Source organism: Mus caroli, chromosome 5 (assembly GCF_900094665.2).
Source record: "Mus caroli chromosome 5, CAROLI_EIJ_v1.1, whole genome shotgun sequence".
Taxonomy (NCBI): Eukaryota; Metazoa; Chordata; class Mammalia; order Rodentia; family Muridae; genus Mus; species Mus caroli.
The window spans coordinates 99,109,072-99,127,237 of record NC_034574.1 but is presented as its reverse complement, the minus strand read 5'-3'; the positions used below and the strand labels follow the sequence as shown (position 1 = coordinate 99,127,237).

The 18,166-nt window shown below is 42.6% G+C and overlaps 1 pseudogene; it reads right to left on the bottom strand.

The window, feature by feature from the left end:
* Positions 1-15,395: 15,395 nt before the first annotated feature.
* LOC110295216 lies at positions 15,396-16,474 on the bottom strand (annotated as a pseudogene).
* Between the last annotated feature and the right edge of the window lie 1,692 nt (positions 16,475-18,166).

The following is an 18,166-nucleotide window of genomic DNA, read 5'->3' as shown; positions in this document are numbered from 1 at the left end:
TTATTGTTGATGATGCAACTATTATTTCCTCATTTGTCTCTTGTCTTATAATTTGGATTTCCTAGCACTCTTAGGTTTTTATATAACTCACTAACCTTTGATTTTATGAGTTATATATTTCCTGTCTTTCTTAGGAAAAAATGAGCCCAGTAAGTTTGACAAAGACTTTTTTCTATGTTTTCCAGTAGTTTGCATTGCTTTCATTGTAAGATGGATAAAACGTCATCAGAAGTTAAAACATCAGTGCCGGATAAATGAAATAACTGATGAGTTGTTTTAAGAGAGTAGATTCTAAGGTCAGGCTATCTGGATCTTTTTTCTTGCTGTGTGATCTTGTTTAACCTTGCAGCTCTTCAGTTTCCCTACCTGTAAAGTGACATTAACCACAGCACTAACTTTATCTAATTGTGAGAATTTCATAGTTAATAGATGGTGAGAGCTGTCAACAATACTTGACATACACATGTTAGTCAAAAATAAATACTGCTGGTGTGCAGCCTGAATCAGAAAAGGAGGAAACAGAAGCACAACCATGAGACTTTGAAGACTCAAAATGTCGTCACACTGATAAAAGTGCTGATGTGACCACACTGATATAGATGCTAGTGTGACCACACTGACACAGGTGCTGGTGTGATCACACTGACACAGGTGCTGGTGTGACCACTCTGACACAGGTGCTGGTGTGACCACACTGACACAGGTGCTGGTATGACCACTCTGACACAGGTGTTGGTGTGTCTACTCTGACACAGGTGCTGGTGTGATCAGTCTAACACAGGTGTTAATGTGCAGATTCCTGTTAGACTTTCCCAGTGAGGCTCAGAGAAGTAAGTTGCCTTCCATCACATGAGCAGAGAGTGGTCACCACAGTGCAGCTAAGTCTCCAAATCTGCTACCAGAAATGGCCCAGGCCCAGTCTTACATTCAGAAGCACCATGTGGAGACCATCTTCCTATCGAATTGTCCATATTTGGGTTTGTGGCTTTGAAGGATCATGAAACCTGAAGATTATTTCTAAACTTTTATTAATGTAACTGAATATCTAAGGAAAACAAATATAAGTTCAGGAAGCCATCTGACTATGATGGTTTATATCTGCTATCTGCCCTGTTAAAAACATGAGTGAACTCATATTTGTTCCTATTGATCATTATATATCATATATGTGTGCATATGTTATATTTAATATTATACATACCATGTATATATACACATATCTATAAGTAAAACACAGCATCATTATATTAATATTTTACTAAAATTCAGTGTTGAGCTAACACAATTCAGACTAGTCACCTTTCATTTTTTGAGGGATGTGTGTATCATATTTTAATGATCTAGACATTCTTTTAGGTGGGGTATAAAGAGCGAGGAGTCATGTCTTCTCACTGTGATAATTACTGAAGCTACCATGCCTTCATGCTTACTATGAAAGGCAGTATTGCATTATGACTGATACTTAAGATTGAGGAGGCAAACCATATAGGCCTGGTCAACATATGTAAGCTCTTGCTAATGAACTGAGACACCTCTATCTCTGTTCCCCATTGGCTTTTTCCTAATTCTATAAGCAACTGGAGTCATTCCCTAGGGGAAGAGAGAGGAGAACATCTATATATCCTCAAAACACCTTCTACATTAGTCACAGGTTAACAGTATTGAGGGGAGGAAAAGGCCAGGTGGTATGGTGGTGCCCATCTTTAATCCTAGCACTCAAGAGGCAGAGACAGGTGGATTTCTGAGTTCTAGGCCAGCCTGGTCTACAAAGCAAGTTCCTGGCCATCCATTGCTACACAGAGAAACCCTGTCTGGAAAAAGCAAAAGACAAACAAATAAGCAAAGCCAGAACCAAAAAGAAAAACATTTTTGAGTTTGGATAGCTTTCATTTTTAGTTTAGCCTAAACAAACAAATGGACGAACAAACAAGCAAGTTGTCACAGAATTGGATTTGATATTTGATGGAGTTGGAAAGTTGGCTTGTGTGGAGAAGGATGCAGGAGAAAGAGAAAGAAGGCAGCCCAGGCTCTGGGGACTGAGGGATAGGAAACTCTGTTCTGGTGGGAGAGATGGACTCTTCAGAAGCCCGAGTTCCTGAGGACAGACAACCCGTGCTTTGCTTAGGGTTAAGTGTGTGGCCATGGCTGGCAACCAGCATAGTGTGTGGACAGGCATGTGCATGGACATGGTTACATAAGAGTGGGTCATTGAGTGAGGGTCATGTCCTGTCATTTATGCCTCCTGTCACAACCTCGGATTTCTTGGTATATTTGCACATGCAGCCAAGCAATTTCACTTTCCTTTTGACTCCACAAACTACATAGCTGGTCCTATCTACATGAAAGAGCCTCAAATGGAAACAGTAACATGGTGGTCCCATTCACCAGGAGGGAGAGAGAGAGAGAGAGAGAGAGAGAGAGAGAGAGAGAGAGAGAGAGAGAGAGAGGTGTGCTTGGGAGACTGCCAGCAGGTGTGAGCTTGCTTTGTAGAGGGGAGGCTGACAAACTGTGGTGGCAAACGTGGAGTGATGACCAAAGACCAGATGGGACAGCAGACATGCCAGTGGATGCCAGCTGGAGAGTGCCCAGTGCTGTGGACCAGATGCTCCTGTCTGATGTTTCAATAGCTCATTAAGTGTCCTGGGGCTTCTGATGTCTCCAGAAAATGCAAGCAAGAAACTGAAATCACACAAGATTTGTGCCCACGGTGTACATGGAGACTCAAAAATGAATTTAATCAAAATACTTAAAAAGAAAACGGCACTTCTTCCATGTCTGGATGTACAAGCAGTAGTTTTTGCCTACTGTTTCATGGGTAAAAGAGTGCCCCTTTTTATAAACTACTGCATTTATTTGCATACACATAGCCATTTATGTAAGTAGTATGTATCTTACATATGACACTTGTACTTAAATCTAAAGCTAATAATTATGTTGCTTCCACTAAGTACTGCTGTTTCCCCTGTTGGCATTTGCTTAGATATTGTATTATTTTTCAAATGACTTCAAATGAGTAACTCTCAGGCGACCTAGACTAAATGTCTTGGCTTTGTGAATTTCAACTTCTTAATTTTCAAACTTCTCTTATTCAGGGTCGTCCTGGGAAGGCAACATGAATTTGTTAAAGTTTGAATTAGAGAAGGCAGGCAGCCATCTGGACCTGGAAAAGCACAGGTTTCAGAAGAACCCTTCATGGGCTGAAGCCCCATCCGTATGCCCTCACATCCACCTTGCGTGACAGAAAACAAAGCTGGCAGCAGCCACCTTGGGTCTCCTTTGGCACAAGACACTCAAGATGGTGCTGTAGTAAATGATACTGGGACTTCAAAGCATGGACAAATATAAGCAACAATAAGCCACGTGTCATACGGTAAGAGCTTCCCCACCATGAGAGTGAAAGGTTTTCTAGTGTTTTGGAATCCTAAATGGAAATAGAAGTCAATGAAAAAAAAAAAAACACAAAACACAAAACGAGCCCCCTCCCCCAAAAGAAAAGGATCAAAGAAAGAAAAAGTTGCAAGAGCAATGCCGGCTTCATTGGGGACACAATGCTGGCTTCGTTGGGGACTGCATTTCTCAGTACAGAGAGCCTACAGAGCCTTTATACAATGTATCGAGAGGCCATTTTTTCTCTGTCCCTGAGAACACTCCATCCATCTTTAACAGTGCCCGTGTGCCTCAACAGCATTCACAGCAGCATGAACGCAATAACTAAGGAGCAAGTACCAAGCAGACATCCACAGAGCAAGGGCTAAACAGAGAAAATAAGATTGGAGGGAGCTGGGGGTGGGAAGAGAGAAAAGATATACCTCTGAGTTTACCGGATAGGGCTTAGCTGAAAAAGCTTCGTAGTCCAGTTTTAAAATGATAAACACATAGAGCTGAAAGGGCCCCTGAGAAGTTCTCTGATCCATCCTCTGGCCTCCGGGGAGGTTTTATCTAAACCATTTTTACCAAGAGGTGTCTGTTGTATTCTTAAAATTCTGTGGGGAGGCAGCTATGACAGCTTTTCTAGTCTCCCGTTATAATGCTTTATAACCACGAGTGTCAGGAAACCCCTCCTGCTACATATATATTCCTCCTTCTCCGGCTGGAGCCCATTGTTTCCTGCTGTATCCTCAGTAGGGAAGTGTTCCTACATCTGGATATGCCTTCTGAATAATAATGCATTCTGCATTTAAGGAGATATCAAATCTCCCCTTTCTCTTCTCAAGACTAAAGGATCCCAGGGGCTTTATCCCTTCTGACTTTGCCCATCTCCAGTATCCCTCTGAAAGCTTTGCTGTCCCCTGATGGGCTTTGTTCCTTGGCAAGAGTTTTGACATGGGGACTTCCCCTAGTGTTGCTTATTTCTACACAGTTGATGTCACACACTGGACACATGGGAATGTGCCATTGGGCTCTATGGGGAGTAGCAGGTTATTTTTCATAGTACCCCATTTCCTCCTCAGTGAGAGGGTCCCTGGTACAGACCTTGTGGAACAAAATCAGGACCACGAGGCATGCTGGGAGGAGTGGGAAATGGCTTCAGCTCTCAAAGAAGAAAGGGAAGGATATAATGTCTTTAAAAGCCCTTTGACCCCAGTGTAAACACCCCCTGGACTATCTTTTGCAAGTCCTACAAACCTATGCTCCTGGGCAAATGTAGCCTAAAGACTTAATCCTTCTCCTATCATAGAAGGCTAGGTGGCCAACCTCTAGGGTAATCTGTAATTGCTCCCGTCCACTCTACACAGACATTTTTGATGCCATGCTGGGAGGATCTGTAATTAACAGTCAGTAAACTTCTGGCTCTGACATCTCCCTAGCCAAACAAAATCAGCATCCAGAATCCATGTTTTTCAAAAGTCCTGCTTCATGGAAATTCCTCCTGAATTCTATCTTCAAAAATTGAGTAATGGCAATTTAATAAAGTAGAGGAGTTGGAATTGCTTTAGGTAAATCAAAGAAATCTTTCTTTTAAGGTAGTCATACTTAAATTTCAAACACTCAGGTCCTAATTGCAATTGCGTCCTCACTGCTGTTAGGCAAGGGCTTTACTCAATGAACTTTACCCCAGCCAGACTTTTTGAAATATCTCAGTCAGTAAAATGCTTGCCATTCAACGACAAAGACCTACGGTCGGCCCCCCAGCAGCCATGTCAAAAGTTGCACATACTGGTATTCCTATGATCCCAGCACTGGGAAGTGGAGACAAAAAGATCCCTGGGCCCACTGACCAGCTAGCCTAATGAGAGATTGAGCATCAAAATAAAACCCAAACGAATGACAGATGATGTTGATCTCTGGGCTCTACATGCACATGAGCATTTGTGCATGCATACTTACACACATACATGTACCCTACATGTGTGTACATAGTTACATACATGCACATGAACACCTGTGCATACATACATACACACATGCACATAAACACCTGTGCATGTGTATTTACATACACATTTGTACCTTACGTGCACATGCACATGCAAGCACACACATACACGCATACACACATGCACACACACACACGTTACTCAGTTGCTTCTACTTTAAGTAAAGTAATAATGTGCACAACAATTAATAAGTATACAAGAATGATGCACACAACAATTTTATAAAGCAAAGAACCTCCACAATAAGAAAGCAACCAGCCCCATTAAGAAATGTCTTAGATATTAATAGACACTTTGCCAAAGAGGATGCACAGAGTCAGTATATGAAACAGTGCACAGCATCATGTAGTGTCAGGAGGCTGCAGGTCAATGCAGGTCAAGGCAATGAAGTACCTCTTCTGGTCTTATTAAAATGGTCAAAGCCCAGCATACCAACACCACCAAAGCTGGTCAGGACGTGATGCAACCAGGTCTTTCAAATGCAGAGTTTCACAGACACCTCTAGAGGTGGTTAGACCACCTATCAGTCATGTCCCTCAGCCATTGTAGAAAGGAACTGAAAACTCACGTCCAACTAAAGAATAATATGTAAGTCACAGCTCATTCAGACAACAGAATATTACTCAGTACAAGGAAGAAATCTGTTTTCCCAATAGAAAAGATTTATTTGCTTTATTGATATGTGAAAGAAGCCTGCCTTACAAGGCTGCACAAAATGTGGTTTCAATATCATCTAGCAAAGGCAAAACCAGGGAGACTCAAGAAGAAGAGGGTTTGCTAGGAGCTGATGTTGGAAGGGAAATGGATGGAACATGGGAGATTGTTCAGACAGTGAACATCAGGCTATTAATTTCTTTCCTAAATCCACAGAATGTGCAACACTGAGAGTGAATTGGAATGTTAACAGTGGACTTTCTGTAACCTTAAGTGTCTGCATAGGTCCATAAGTTAGTAGAAGAGTCTTCAGGGCATATATGAAGATGGGATATACATTGAATTAGTCAGGGTTCCCTAGAGTCACAGAATGTATGCATGTCTTTCTGTATTGAGGGAATTTATTATGATGACTTACAGTCTGTAGTCCAACTCCCCAACAATGATCAGCTGTGACTAGGAAGTCCAATAATCTAGTAGTTTCTCAGGCCCTCATGGCTAAGTGTTTCAGCTGGTTTTCTGTAAAAGTCGATTCCAACAGCTGTGCTGGCAAGTAAAGGTAAGAGGCGAAGAAGAGAGAATCTTCCTTCTTCCAGTGTCCTTATGTAGGTCTCCAGAAGAAGATGTGGCCCAGATTAAAGGTGTGTGCCACCACGCCTGGATCTGGGACTTGTTTTGTTGCAGGCTGACCTTGAACTTAGAGATCTCCTTGCCTTAGTCATGTACTACCTAAGCTTTTCATAGCCACTATGCCTCAAGATCTCCATGCCGAGATCCAGGTCAGAAACGTGTGTCTCCCAGCCTCAAGATTGGATCATAGGTGAGCCCTCCAATTCTGGATTGTAGCTCATTCCAGATATAGTCAAGTTGACAACCAGAGATAGCCATTACATAGATTATACCTAAAAGTGTTCTAAAAAGAGTTTAGTATAACGAGGTTTTTTTTTTTTCTTTTGAGAGTAAAGAGGAACACAAATATTCATTCTTATAGTTGCTTAAATCTGGTAGCTTGCCTAGAACACCAAGTCCTATAGAAGGCACTTCATGTGAAATATACTGCCTCTGAACATTTGTGTTTATAATTATCATTAAGTTTTATCCGGTCCCAAATGGATAGAAACAAACCACGGCGGCTTTCTCACAGATTCTCGGAGCGTTATGGGCAGAGGTTAATTTGTCTGTACATGGACATTAGCTTGTCACATTGGCTATGGATTGCAAGCAGATATATTACTCTAATTAAACATTGCAAGGAACTGACCCAAATTGTTCAGTGCCTGTTGCTGCCTTGCTCTATGATTTGCACTCTTCAGACTGCATGTTCATCCGTGCTATCCTGATTGGAAGTAGCAGTCTCTGTTACTGCTTCTGTTATGTTAACTACGCCTGAAATGGAAAGATAAAATGGCTTGACATAATCGTGTGGATTTGCTATTTCTACCCCGTTACCTTGACCAGGGAGCATTTTCACATGCTTGTTTTCTGTGGCAGCTGTCTGAGTGAGCTGTTGCCATTCTAATTTTGGATCTTGTTACTAGGACAAACAACTGTGGTACATCAATAGTCCATCACAGTTAATTAGATAGGGAACAGCCAAATGCTCATTGCCGGACTCAATGCAGTCAGGGCAAAGGTCCTGTCTCCTGCTCACATCTGAGACTGTTTTATTTCACCACTTCTACTTGGGATGTGCTTAGCACGACCAGATAGAGAATGTTTTATGTGTGAGGCAAAGGTAATTGAAGGCCAGTGACTAGATGCATTCTGGGAGTGTTAATTACCAGTGAGTATTTCTCCTCTAAACTTTTAACATCAATGTTACAAAGTTTCTACTACTTCTGGCATTAGAATGTCTTCTTCCACCATACCCCCACCCCCGAGCAAGAATTATTAACTTTAGGGTATCTCTACAAAGTGTTTGCTACCTGGAAACTTATTAAATACTGACTATAATGGAGAAATGATCACCCTGATTTCATCTTGCCTAAGACAGGAATAATGCATTTAAATGGAATATTTTCAGTAAGTATAAGAAGCACTGCCCACAAATACTAAAAGCAAACTTCCCAAACTGGAAAGGATAGCTCCAGTTTTCCAAACCAAACACTGACCAGAATCATCATCTGAAGCAACGTAGCGTGTTTTCATCAGCCCTTCTACATACTGAGGGAAGGACATTTCTTGTGGTCTTTCCATATCTTGAGTACCCTATAGAAAGCACACTTCCTAATCTAGAGCAGGCACCTGGTAATGAAAGGCTTTGCCACACATGCTGAAGAGTCTTGCAAATGGGAGCAGTGGGCTCAGCCTCGAAGACAGGAGTGGTGGGCTTCATCTCCTCCTACCTTTCCTCTGCTTCTCAGCACAGGAGCTAGTGTTGTAGGTGTGAGAACTGTGCTTCTCTCAATGGGAAGTCTGACTATGAAAGAACACCTGAAATACTGACAAACTGATTGAGTTAACTCCTTGTCCTTGAGACTGGAGGGCTGAACATTTCTTCTGGCTTCTCTTTGACTGGGGACCCTGGGTATCTGGGCAGCATCAGGTTTCCTGCATCCAACTCTAGGCTCATCAGCTGCACTCTTCATGATCCTGGCCATGGGGTTTCACCTTGATCTCAGCAGAAGGGCTGGAATCAGGACTCTGGATCCAGGAATGAAGACCTTAAAGGGTCTGTTTGATACACATTTAACACTAGCTTCTCAGACACAGCTCTGGAATCTGAAAGACCCTTTTGTTAAAGGTGCATATGGTTTCATTGTATGTGTGTACATGTGTGCTGTGTGTGTACATACATGTGTGTATGTATATATGTATGTTTATGCATGTATATGTGTATGCATGCATTAACATGTACATGTGTTCTTATGTGTACATGTATGTGTGCATGTGTGTGCATGTATGTGTGTGCATGTGTGGTGTGTGTGTGTGTGTGTGTCTTAGAAAAGAAGTACTCATTTTTCCTTCACTGAACACAAAGAGGAGAGGTACAGAGATGAACCAGCAATGGCGCTTGATGTAGAGAAACTCATTACATATAGAGAAGCTGAGACAAACATACCGACTAATGAATAATAGGACAAAGGAATACATAAATGCTGAGGAAGTACCGTGGAGCAGTTGTCTCTCTGGGGTCAGGAAGATCTATAAGAACAACTTCACACAGAGGCAACACTGGTATGGCGTTGTTAAGAAACTTGCAGCAGGCTTTAATTAAGAAGCCTGGAGGAGTCGTGGAATATGAGTATCAAAGTACACTTGCTTATTTCATCACTCAATAAATATTTGCTGATGCCTACTGTATACATGCCACTCCTAGAAGAGCAGAGAACAAGTCTCTTGCTGTGAACCTTACTTAACTCTTTGCTGAAGAGATGGGCGGTGAAAGGCAAGGATAAATGCTCTGAGACGGAGAGTGTGAGGGACGGTGAGAAGAGCAGTGGTGAGCTGCACTGTTAGCTGAGGATAGCGAAGGAAAGGCTGGCCCCAGTGCAGTGAGGCTCACTCAGAAAGGTGGTGGAGAACCACAGCAAGCCCCACGGGTGTCTGGGCAAAGACCTTTCCACACAGCAAGAATTGAAGTTCCACTCTGTGTGTGTGTGTGTGTGTGTGCATGTGATTGCGTTTGTATGTATGTGTGTGTTTATGTGTGTGTGTATGTGTGTGTTTGTATGTATGTGCATGTGTGTGTGATTGCATTTGTATGTATGTGTGTGTATGTGTGTTTGTGTATGTATGTGTGATTGTGTGTGTATGTGTGTATGCATGTTCGTATGTATGTGTATGTATATATGTGTGTATGTATGTATGCATGTACATGTGTATGCATGTATATGTATGTATATATGTATGTATCTGTGTATGTGTGTGACTGTGTGTGTATATGTGTGTGATTGTGTGTGTATATGTGTGTATGTGTGTGACTGTGTGTGTATGTGTGTGTATTTGTGTGTGTATGTGTATATTTGCACTAGAAATTCAATTTTCCTTTTAGGCTATAATTGCTTCTATATCCAGCCCCTGCCTGAATACTGCCAAGTTTGAAAACTTCACCTCTCCAAGAATTGCTTAGTTAAAGAAAGAACACAAAATTCAGGGAACCAAAGCCTTGCCCTATCCAGGGTTATCACTTTGTATCCAGTAGGAAGAAAAATATTTCTCACTAGTGCACATGCTGGTTCCTGTTTTAAATTTGCATGGAGTTGATTTGATTTAGACTTCACAGTGATCATATGAATCAGATACTTAACCTCCTGAGGGACAGAGAGAGTTCAAATGAGCTACTCAACATCAAGCAAAAGAATAAGGGAGGGGCCAGGACTCAAAGCAAGACAGACCAACTGCTGAAACATATGACCTGAATATGACATATGGACCTCCTGGAAGATAACACTGTCCCTTGCTCTGCTTGAATGGATAACATCAAGGTACCCTGGAAGGAAAGTGTGGGCCCCCAGATAGGGAGAAGCCCTTCTTTACTTCAGCTTTAGCTCCATCCAGACTCCTCATGGGCTGTGAATGTGGACTGAGACGGCATTAGATTCTCTATGATGTGTTTATAAGTTCCAGTGATTAGACTCGGGAGTGCTGGAGGGTGTCAGAGGGAGGGAGTCATCCTCACATCTCAGTGTGATGGCTTCTAGTTACATTGCTCAGAACTGTCTCATGGCTACCATCAAACTAGGAGTCAAACCCTGGTCTACAGGGCTCTACGTGAACACCCTTCATATTTGTGCCCATCCCCTCCATGGGGAATAAGTAAATACCATAACCTCTACATCTAAATATCTAAAGTCATAAATTGAACCAATAAAGAGTAAAATAATAGTCTCCCTTCTTGTTTTGTAGAACTTACCTTTGTAGCCCAAGCTGGCCCAGAGTTCATCAACCTTCATGCCAACACATCCAGATTTAACTTCACCATCTAGTGGAGAAAAAATTAAAAATAAATATATATGAAGCTATGGTATACAATTTTTATGTAACTGAAGGAATGAAAGAAATTTAAATAACTGAATTTAACTTTTACTAAACAAAACGAAATGATTAGTAATATTAAAATAGTTTTACATTGTTTCAAAATTTAACCTTTTATTTAAATATATCAGAAGATGGCCTAGTCAGCCATCAGTGGAAAGAGAGGTCCATTGGTCGTGCAAACTCTATATGTCTCAGTACAGGGGAACGCCAGGGCCAAGAAGTGGGAGTGGGAGGGTGGGGGAGTGGGTGGGGGAGCGTGTGGGGGACTTTTGGGATATCATTGGAAATGTAACTGAAATAAATACCTAATAAAAGCTGGAAAAAAATTTAAAAATTTCTACTAAGATTAAATACAACTTATGTCTAAAGACAATTAAAATTTTAAGTGAAATTGGAGAAGAGAGAAAATTTCATCCAAAATTGCTGAGATTTTAACTTACTCCGTATTTTTACAACATAAATTAAGCTCAGTTGTAGAGTTTGAGGCTTGTTTGTTTGTTTCAGGATCACATTCTAGGACTGCTACACCCAGACCTACTCATATACAAGTTAGGAGAGAGGTGTTCTATCCAATAAGACAATGTCCTTTACTTCCCATACCCGGCGATTGCAGAGATGACCCTGATTCACAAACTCTACCTGGGCCAGGAAACGAAATGGGAAGAGTTGCAAGATAAACAATCTGAAGAACATTACATAAGACTGGATTGTGCTCATGCTTTCTGAGAACAGGGATCTGAGGAGTGTACCAGTCTCTCACTTAACCCTGAGGGCTCACAAGTCTGAGACTCTGGCTCAACTGTATTTGGAAGAGGTTTGTCTGCCCAGCAAAGCACTAAGCTCAGCATTTAGCCCAGCTGCCTTATGTTTTGAGCACATTAAGGATACATATGGATGATACAAAGCCCTAGTTCTCTGCGACCTGCAGAAGAGAAGAGTGACTGAGGGCCCTTGTCTGAAACTTCAGGTTGCTACCCAGAGAAGACGGTCAGCTTCCTTGAGTATGGAAAATACATGTACTGTGTATATACACACCCATGAGTGTGTGGATACCTTTGCACGCTTTTATGACATGCAAGTCTGTGAAAGAGTCTAGAATATGAGCCTTTCTGGGATGCGTTTATCTAAGTGCTAGAGAGTAGACTTGAAAGTGCTAAAGGGTTGGGTGGGAGGGTCTTAACCGAATCTCAATACAACGTGCTTCTAGTTAGTCACGAAGCTCAAACCCATCAAATGGCTGGCCATCTCAGGTGCAAGCAACATCCTCTGACCCCCCATGTTTTCAGACACACCCAGGCAGACCGAGCTTCAGGGCCTGGGACCTTTCTTAAATCTTTGGCCCACAATATTACATTACTCCCTCTTCTTTGAATTCAGGTCCCTGCTCAAATGTCACCTCTTGCAGAGGCCACCGAGGCTAGCCTGTCATTCCATCTGATCAACCTCCCTGTTCTTCGCTTCTTCTGTGCTTCTCATTAATAATGGAGATTACCTTGCATCTCTAGTCATCTACCATTGGGAGAACAAATCCCTGTTTCTCTTTCACAGCCCTGACACTGGTACCTCAAAAGGTGGCTGTCATATATATTGCTTTTTTCAATAATACTTTCAAGTGTGAATGAAGACTGGTTTTGATGTAAGTGCTTATCACAAGCAGGGAGTGATTATATTTGACTAGAAAGGCTTTGAATAAAGAAAGGCTCTTTTCTGTCCAGTGGGTCCTTTGGGTTCCTAGATAATAGTGAGAACCAGGCACACCTCCCTTGCACCCCCTTCTCTCTACAGGACACCTGCGATCACTGTCTTCTTCCCTTGGTCTGATGAAGAGCAAAAGTAAGTGTGACACTGGGCAAAGTAGCAGTGGCTTTCTCTTCCCTACCTGGCAAGTTGTAGAGCTGCCTTTCAATTAGAACAGTGCTCCCTCTGAGGCAAAAAAGAACAGGAACATCGTATTAACAAAGGGCAGGGTGATCTGCCTTCAGCTAATACCAATTAACACTTTCCAAGTGATGAGACCAGCAACGAAGCCATAGCTTTCACAGTCTAAGGTTTCAATTTACCTCTCTGAGAGAGACATATCAACTAGATGCCACACATGCTAAGACTCCACGGAGACGTCTTTCCTTAGGAGCTCACACTCCTTCTAGTTTCTTCATGGAGGACATAGAGATTATCAAGAGGAGGACTGAGCTAGAACCATGACTTTGAGAAGTGAGAAGAGGAAAAAATATTTTTATAGAATACTTGTTAAAAGTAAGACCCAGTATCAGCTCACTGACTTCTGCATGTACAATTGTCCCTAAACTGTCCTCTTCATTAGAAAAGTCAGCGTTCTTGTTATTAGAAGATGTATTCATTTATTTAGCCTGAATGTGGGTATCAGAGATTACCCTGTGGGAATCAATTCATCCTTCTACCCTGTGGGTCCTGGGAATTGAACTCACATCACCAGGTATGGGGTGAGCACCTTTACCCGCTGAGCTGTCTTATCAGTCCTCTAGGCTATACTCCTGTAGCTCGCTTATGTGGGACCTGGAGGCACTGCCCAGAGTTGACCAGAGGTAGCTACACTATGAAGCCTCCATAGAAGGGTGGATATTTTATTGATAATGCCTGTAAGGAAATTCCTTGTCTCTTTCTGGTTCTAGTGTTTTTTTAATGTGGCTTTTTTTGTTGTTGTTCAAATGTGAATGGAAATATACTGTATAAAGCAACCACTGAGGGAACTTTCCAGAAATGTCCTTCCAAATGATCGTCTCAGTAAATGTTAATGTAAAAGATGATCAAAAAGCATAGCCAGTCTGATAATTGAACAGACAGAAGTGAGCAAATTACACTCCAAGGAATTGTGGTTATCTGGTACATTGCAGTGATGAAGCAGGGCTCAGGCCCTGTCAAATCTCAGGGACACCTGGAGGCTTTGTCACCATGTGGCAGCCATTTCTTCTTACTAACGAAGTCTGGACTTTTCCAAAGTTAAATTTATTGGATGGATATAATTTCAATTAAGAAGTTATTATCAGAGAACATGACTTAAAAGAAGTTATAGGAGACTTAACTCCCAGGGGGATGATATTGCTCCACTGAGTGCAATGGAAAAACATGATTGCATAGAGGTAGAAGAGGGGACAGTTATAGTCTTGTGGCTGGGCAGCAACATCATGGTGAATCTTCTGGCTGTCAAGCCTCATAGAGCCAGAGATTTAACAACAACAACAACAACAACAACAACAACAACAACAAAGCCATCAGCTCAGAAATCCCAAAATGAGCCTGGTCTTTGGAGCAAACCTGACCAGGGAAAGAGAGGTTTGCAAGAGAGAAAATGGTCAAATAATAACTAAAAGAAGCAGAGCTTATACCTTCTCTGCATGTATTACAGGATACTGCTCACCCAGGGTTGACAAGTCTCCATGATCTATAGTTGACAATCTGAAGGGCCAGGGGAGCCAGTGGATAGAATAACCTGCCCTTTGCACTCCCCAAGGCAAATGTGACCCAGCTGAGGTAATGTCTGACCTTGGGTCCCAGATTCAGCAATGAATAAAGTATTGAATAGTGATGCCAGTATCATTTGTTCCCATCTGGAGGAAGGAGAAAGTCTGTTCCTACCCCTTCTTGTGTGTTAAAAGGAACCCCGAGAGTAATGGAGTTGGAAGTGTGAAGCATGGAGCTTACAAATCTTGGAGGAAAAACTAAGAGAAGGTGGACAAGTGTGGGCAGGGTGCTAGAGACCTTAAAGGAGTGAGGTGCGACTGGAGTTCTCTGTGAATGAAAGCTTAGGACACAAAAGTCAGGAAAAACGTGTGTTTCTTGTGTGAATAGCATTGGTCTCCTTTGTATCACATGTGCATCCAGGCAAGTGCGAATTCTCTTGAACTTTTCACTAACTTGATAAGCCAGGAATAACTTTTTTTTTCTTCTCTGTTCAAGGTTTATTTGGTGTTTTCATTGGCATGACACTTGAGTGGTTGATTCCATCATCCATATGCAGATCTTACATTTCACATAATATTGCAGTGCACACTACAGACACATATAATACATAAAATATCCTGTAGAAGATTTACACAAATATGCATAATGGACGTATACACTGGAGCCAGGTTATGACTAACTGTGAACTCGTTGGCCTAGGCATGCTTGGTGAGGGTGCACAGGGCAGCAATGCAGCAGGCTCGCAGGGTAATGGAAGCCTGCACAGTTGGCAGTGTGTCTCAGAGACAGTGGGACTGTCACACTAACCAGGTTACCACTACACAAGTACCACTTGGCAGCAGGGCAGAGCTGTGGGAACTGAGATGTTTCTCCACACCACCTCAACAGCATTGTACTAACCACAGCTCAGAAGAGAAGGGTGTGGTCTCCCTAGAAACCCTGCTGCAGCCTGGACAGTGAAGTGCTAGGACACTGGGAAGACTTTAGAACTGCAGNTCCTTCTGGATTCCCCAGAGGGCATCTGCACTCTTCTTCAGGCGGGCCTCTTCCTCAGGAGTCAGTGTCACCTTCACAACATCCGAGATTCCATTTTGTCCCAGGATACATGGGACACTGAGGAAGACATCATCATTGATTCCATAGAGATCCCATGATTAAGGAATCATGGTAAAAATGGGATGCACCTGCCTAAGGTTCTTCATTATGCTCTCGGTCAAGTCTACCACAGAGAGGCCAATGGCCCAGGATGTGTAACCTCTCAGCTTGATCATCATATATGCACAGTCCACCACCTGCTTGTGAACCTCCTTCCACTGCTCCTTGTCTGCATCAGTTCCCAGTTCTGGGTTCAGAGACTTCAGGGAGATGCCAGGATTGTTCACACCACTCCATGCAGGCATGTTCTAGAGTCACCATGTTCTCCCAGGACCCAGCTGTGACAGCTCAGCGTGTGAACCCCCAGCCTTTCTCCTATCAGATAATGGAACCGAGCTGAATCCAAGTTCCAATAACTTGGCTTTTGGGAAAGCCACTGATTTTCCAAGCCACGTAGGTCAAGATATCCACTGGATTTGAGACCATAAGCAGTTTGCAGTGTGGACTGTGCTTCACAATGTTCGGAATGATGAACTTGAAGAGTTCATGTTTTGCTGGACCAGATTAAGTCAGCTCTCTCCCTCTTGCTGACACTCCCCACTCCCCAGCCCCTCCTCCCCTGCTGTGATAATGACCAACTTGGAGTTTGCAGTCACACAGTAGTCTTTGCTGGAGACAATATTTGGTGTTTTAAGGAAGAGGCTGCCATACTGGGGATCCATCATCTTACCCTTTAGTTTGTCTTCCATGATGTCAACAAGGGCAAGCTCATCCGCCCGGTCCTTCGTTAAGATACTGATGTCCTTTGTTAAGATACTGATGGCACAAGCCATGCCAACAGCACCAACCCCAACAACTGTAATCTTGTTCTGGGGGACCTGTTCTTCCTTAAGAAGATTCACAATCAGCTGGTCCTTGAGGGTTGCCATCTTAGATTTTGAAGCTTTTGAGATCGCTAGTGCACGATGGGGGGGGGGGGGGGGGGGGGCAACGGGCCAGCAGCAGCAGCATGGCCTGAGCTTGGCCACAGTGACTCCAGCACATAACTTCAGTTTTTAAATCTGCATTTCTTCAGATGATCTTGAGACCTTTATTGTTGGGATCTGCTTCCAAAGAACCGTTCCTCATCATGAATTAGGAAAAAAAAAAATGATGATCTGGAACATGCATTATAATTGTAGGAGAGAGACATGGTAAGATCAATCCACATTATGGAGAAGTCTATTATAAATGAAATTACCAATCTGAAAAAAAGAATATTATATTCATTATGGCATGTGGAGTATTTTTTAAATACTCTGAACATTCATCAGTGGCAGCCTGGTTAGATAAACTTTGATACGTTTATACCATGAAGCAGCAGCTGGCGAACATGCCAATATTGGTTGACTAACAGTTCTTTCTTAGGAACCAGAGAGAAGCAGGGAATATTGTGCAGTCTAACGTTCATACTGTAAATGACCACAAAACCAAATATATGTCCTTAACTATTCACTCATGACAAGGAAGCCAGGAAACAAACATGAAAGGCTATATTCCAAATTGTTAACATTTTCCCCCTGGGTCCAGGGTCGTACGAAGGACATGGTGAAGGGGACATAAGTAAACAGAAAGTTTGAAGATCAGGGGAAAGTTGTGTATAATCTTTAAAAGGTATGGATAATAAAAATCTATTTATATAAAATGTGGGATACAGATGTGGATGTGCCCAAAGACATGTGAAAGTTCAGTTGCATGAATATTAACGGAGACCATTAAGGGTGGCAGGACTTGGGTTATTTTATCTTCTACTTTCTTCCATATAATTTTACAAGTTGCATGACTTTCTAATAAACGAGAATGCATTATTTATGCGTCCGACTTACATATTCAGAAAGGCCACAAGGCTTTATTTTAATGTGGGGGGTCAATAATTTTCTGCACGTATTTAGGTGCCATTAAAGCAAATTTGCCTGTAAGACAAGAGGAGAGAAACGCTTGTGCTTTGAAGGGGATGCCCAGCAGGTAGGAAAGCTGGAGTGTGAGCAGGAGGACTGGCCTCCTGGAGGCCGAGAAGCCCTACCCTAAAAGAGCTTCCCTGTGAGTGGGAGAGAGCCAGAGAGGGGTTGAATTTGGGAGATGGTGGCAGTGCTGGTGGTGGTGGTGGTGGTGGTGGTGATGGTGGTGATGGTGGTGATGGTGGTGATAGAGGAAGAGGAGGAGAAATCATAGTTCTATTTGAGCATGGTGCTTTGGGAATGACAGAACCTGGAGTGGATGGTGGAGAATGGCTGGTGGCATACTTGTGAGTCAGATCTTGTGCTGAGGTCATAAAAAAGGGACTATATATATAAAATATGTGTGTACATATGTATTCATGTGTGTAAACATGCACATATGTGTGTGGATGCAAAAGGCATGTGTGTGTGTTTGTACACGAGGTCAGCTTCGGTATCATTCCTCACCACTTCGTGTGAGACCTCATTGGCCTGTTGCTCTAATTCAGCCACTCAGACTGGACAGCAAGCCTGAGTATCTTCCTGTATCTGCCTTCCCAGGTCTGAGATGACAAGCACACACCACCACACTGGCTATGGGGGTGGGAGTAGGGGAGTGTGAGGGAGGGTGGGGGAGTGTGGTTC